Raw genomic sequence first — 5,538 nt, 5'->3', positions numbered from 1 at the left:
TTTTTTTCCTCAATGGAAAGCATATTTACACTGTTTGAATCGTTCTCTGTCCCCTATATAGTGCACTACGTGCCATTCACTGTACAGAAAATACTAATTCTGTGGACAAGTGACCGATTTCAGCTGCAGCTTCAGCGTCTATTTTATAGTGTAGGGGGCGGGCGCTTCGGATTCTAGAGAGCATTTGATTGGACAGAAACTTTGATGAGAAGCTGAAGTACGATGTGACGTCAAAAAAAAAATCGTTGAGCCGTTTTGGCAGAAGTGACGAACTGCAAGCTTTGAATGCTTATATCTTCTAAATGCGAATTTTGTCACTGTTTTGGAGCACACTGCCTTATAGATAACCTTAAGACTAACACCCAAAAAACTTGAATTTTGATTTCATGGGGACTTTAAGTAAAGTGTTACCAAGAAAATGTAGGCCTAGCTTTTAAACTTTTTTCTGGCTAGGCATTCCTGGGTTGACTGAGAATCTGGTTTGGGGCCTGTAAAGCTGTAAAGTGTTTCTGCTTTCTTGAGGGATGTCCTGCTCTGCTCTTGGTCGATGGCTGGTTGCATGTCTCCTGACAATCTCGGAAGCTCAGAGAAGAGACCTGGTGGAGACTGTGGCTCTCAAGTGGACCATTGACACTCCTAATTGAGATCGTAGATAGAGTGTCAATGGTCCATTTGAGAGATAGGTGGCGGTAATGCACTTATAAGTCTGCGATCCGCCGTAAAGCAAGAAGAAGAAGACGCGTCACACACCGGCTTGTGAGGATACGCACAGGACAGTTCAGACATTGCAGTGCATAAGAGGTAAAAAAAAACAATATAAATACTGTTCAGTTTCTTGCACAGACCAATCGTTTCGTGTCTTTACACATCAATGTATTGTCACTAGCCGCAGGGTTTAATTTGGTTTTGTTTGTGTATGTTTTTTTACTCTCAAAGCCGTGATTCCCATTCACTTTCATTATAAGACTGACAGACTGCAACGGTTTGAGTTAAAAATCTTCGTTTGTGTTCTACTGAAGAAACAAAGTCACCTACATCTTGGATGCCCTGGGGGAAAGCAGATAAACATCAAATTTTCATTTTTGGGTGAACTATCCCTTTAATTTGTGTTTCGAAGATTAACCAAAGTTTTGTGGGTTTAGCACAATGTGAGGGTGGTAAATGATTACATTTTTGAATGAGCTATCCTTTTAAGAGAGTGTTTCAATTATTTAAATCACTACTTGAACCCCAATAAATAAAACCAATAACAGATATTTGATCCGCAGTTGTTGGAGCCAGCCCCTACGTCATGAACTTTAACGTGACCATCAATACCCGGGATCTGGCCCTGGGCCGGATTGTGGCTTCAGCGATCTGTGAATCCACTCCTGGTGGTATCCCTGGAGTTCAGGTCATGGCTCTACCACATGAAGGTGCTGTGGAGATTGCTTGTAATGTAGAGAATGTTCAGGGTGGTCCTCCGTCGTCTTCATCTTATGGTGAGGAGCAATGGTCAAGCTTCACCATTGGACGGCAAAACTTCTGCCATGCTCCAGCCTCACTAATTACAGCACAAGTAGCAATACTGACACCAGACTGGCAGAGGGAGCACTCTCAAATGGCATTGGAGAGTTATGGAAAGAGCTGCAGTGTGTGCACATGTGAACAGGCTAAAAGCTTTCATCACTGTGCTAAACTGCAAACTAATCAATGGTTAATTAGAGGACACTGGTTGAGCCATCAACAACTTGCTTATTTGTTTACAAGTACAGTGAACTATACTTAAAGGGTTATTTCAGCCAAAAATAACAACAGTCATCATTTACTCACCCTCCTGTCACTCCATCACCTGTGTGTCTTTTTGTCCTCCTGTGGAACACACACAAAAAAGATAATTTTCGGAATGGCGGTATCCAGTTTTAAACTTCCAATGTATGGACAAAAAGACTGGGAAATCTCTCCATATATCTTTTAGAATTCCACAGAATAAAGTAATACATGTGTGGAAAGACATGAGGGTGAGTAAATGACAGAATTTTCATTCTATAGTCTCTTTTAATAGTATTCATTTGATGACAATGTGAATTTCAACATTTAATTAACTCTTATCTTAAAAAATCTTGAAACACCTTATTAATGATTCATCTCAGATATATTTGTGTGTCAGTTTAAGTTGTGTAAAAAGGTGTGCATTCTGGGAATAATTAAGTTTTGATCAAACAGGACAAACATACTCAAGCTTGGAGTAACTATATTATATTGAGTGCTTTAAATGTTATTTGGCAATATGTAATTTTTACTTGCTTGGTATATAGTTTTAATTGCTTCTTTTGAAGCATTTCTGTGCTAAAGGTAATTTCATGAATGTAAAGGTTTTAATGCCATAATTTGGGTTCACACTGCATCTTTATCCTTACTCGTTCATCACATGATATTCTGCTCATATAGGTGTATATAATTATACAAAGGGTAATTAAGGCCAGAGCAGTTTGATGATCTCATTCAGAGTTACAGATGTCAGATCTGGGACATTTAGGTGATTTAGTGCTTGAGGGAGGAAGGGAGGAACCCTCTCCATACTAGATTACACATACCATTACAAAAATGCATTGAAAGAATATCCAAGCTAGCAAGCACAGACAGCAACAGGAACAATAATTTCACAAGCTGCTGAGATTGACTTCAGTGATATTTTTCAGAGGAACAAGACTTATGATAAACATGTTTTGAAAACATTCTCTCATGTTTGTGCTTGACTGAATTGATTATAAAATCTAAGCATGGGATTCCTGACCTTATATTTATGCTTCCATCTGGAAGAGGAATATATTGTCAGAGACAGTCTCATGCATAAAGACGGTCAAATTAAATGTAACGTGGCGCTTTAAACATAAGATTCCACCTATTTTTTTTCACCTTTAAACATTTCACTTGTGCTGTGTCAGTGTTGTCAGATTAAAATCCAGACAGCACAGAAAATAAAGTCATGGCTACAGTAACCACTAATCATATACACTTCCTCGGAGTTCAAGCAATCCACATTTGACACAAATTAAAATAAATATGGGACACTCTAAGCAGCTGCAAAACTGATAACTGAAGCCACAGTTTTGACTTTCTGAAGTTGGACTGCTGTGCTTATAACTTCCCATATAAAATCACAACACTACACATCAAAACTGTATAGCTTGTAATCAGATATCAATGCTATAATGCACTGATGTTAAAGGGATAGTTCACCCAAAAATGAAAATTTGATGTTTATCTGCTTACCCCCGGGGCATCCAAGATGTAGGTGACTTTGTTTCTTCAGTAGAACACAAACGAAGATTTTTTAACTCAAACCGTTGCAGTCTGTCAGTCTTATAATGGAAGTGAATGGGAATCACGGCTTTGAGAGTCAAAAAAAACATACACAAACAAAACCTAATTAAACCCTGCGGCTAGTGACAATACATTGATGTGTAAAGACACGAAATGATCGGTCTGTGCAAGAAACTGAACAGTATTTATATCGGGTTTTTTTTACCTCTAATTCACCGCAATTCACACACACAAACCCAGTAACTCACCAAAACAAAAATGGGAGTGCATTTTACACTTAAATAATCCAGCTGTTTTTCTTGACAGTAAACCCCTGGCTCATATTTTAATAGTGCTTGCAGACTAACCACAAACACAAGAACTGGCAAAAATATTTAAATGAAAAGCAATGCTATTAAATTATTAACTACTAAATTATGTATCAGACCATATCTTAATAATACAATCATATATTGCACAATCTATATTCAAGGAAATCAGCTTAACTGGGTCCTGCATATATAAAAACACCCTGTAACAAATGTTACCTTGCACAATGAATGAATATACTGACATAGTTCTTTCAGCAGAAAGAAAAAAAAGGTTAGGTGCTGGAAAATCTTACAAATCACCTTGCAGGCTCCAACTCATTAACTGTACTTACCAGAAGCATTAAACATTCTACCCTGTGCAAGCAACACTTTGGGTAGATGCATTAGCTTCACTCATGCTGCAAATATTAAAGTGTATTGGAACTATTGGGCTAACTGAAATAAAATCATTCAGTCCTGTTGATCATCATCATGAGCCTATCTATATAAGCAGCAGTCACTGCGGCGTCCCAGCGACAATTCTTCCAGGGGTGGCAGCAAGCCAAGTTTGTTTACCATTAGCCATCAGCTGCACGATAGTGTCCCTAAATTGATATGATACATTAAATATCTATATAACAAAACAAACACACAGGTGTTACAGTATTATAATATTTCAATGTAGTCATATCTCACTGTATAAAGGCAACAGTCTTATTCAATGTAAATGGCACTCAAAAGATCATGAACAACAACTACAACAACAGCCGGGATCAATTTCCCAACATTTTGTTCTTGATTTATTCCTAATTAAATAATCCTAAGTGTTCAATCAAACTATTACCTTTCCTTTAACACGGTCACTTCTGGTAAATTTTTTGGCCAAAGGGGTGGGGAGAACCCATATACAGTCATGGCCAAAAGTTTTGGCAGTGACATAAATTGTGTTTTGCAAAGTTTGCTGCTTCAGTATTTGTAGATTTTTCCACGTTTCTATGGTTTACTGAAAAACAACGACAAGCATATCATAAGTTTAAGGCTTTTATTGGCCAAAAAAATATGAGTCAATATTTAGTGTTGACCCTTGTTCTTCATAACCTCTGCAATTCGCTCCGGCATGCTGGATATTAGCTTCTGGGACAAATCCTGACTGATGGCGATCCATTCTTGCCTTATTAGTTCTCGGAGTTGATCACAATTTGTGGGCTTCTGCTTGTCCACTCATCTTTTGAGGACGGACTACAGGTTCTCTATGGGATTGAGATCCGGGGAGTTGCCTGGCCACGGATCCAAAATTTCAATATAATGATCTTCGAGCCACTTCTTTATTTCTCTTGCTTTGTGACATGGTGCTCCGTCATGCTGGAAAATGCACAGATCATCACCAAATTGCTCATGGATCGTTGGAAGTCGCTCTTGCAGGACATTTTGATACCATTCTTTATTCATGGCAGTGTTTTTGGGCAAAATTATGAGAGAGCCCACTCGCTTGGTTGAAAAGCAACCCCACACACATGGATGGTTTCAGGATGCTTCACTGATGTCACAACACAGGACTCATGGTAGCGTTCACTTTTTCTTCTCCGAACAATCGATTTTCCAGATGTCCCAAACAGTCGGAAGATAGCTTCACCAGAGAAAATAACTTTGCACCAGTCTTCTGCTGTCCAATCCTTGTACTTTCTGCAGAATTTCAGACTGTCCTTGAGGTTTTTCCCTGGAGAGAAGTGGCTTCTTTGCTGCCCTTCTTGACACCAGGCCGTTGTCCAAAAGCCTTGGCCTCACTGTGCGTGCAGATGCTCTCACACCAACCTGCTACCATTCTGGAGCAAGCTCTGCACTGCTGGTGACATGATTCCGTAGCTGACTCCTCAGGAGGAGACGTCCTGGCGCTTGCTGGACACTCTGGGACGTCCTGAAGACTTCACTGCAGTCGAACCGC

This window comes from Sinocyclocheilus anshuiensis, unplaced genomic scaffold, assembly GCF_001515605.1.
Source record: "Sinocyclocheilus anshuiensis isolate Anshui unplaced genomic scaffold, SAMN03320099.WGS_v1.1 scaffold656, whole genome shotgun sequence".
In the NCBI taxonomy this organism is placed as follows: Eukaryota; Metazoa; Chordata; class Actinopteri; order Cypriniformes; family Cyprinidae; genus Sinocyclocheilus; species Sinocyclocheilus anshuiensis.
This window is presented reverse-complemented; position numbering follows the sequence as displayed.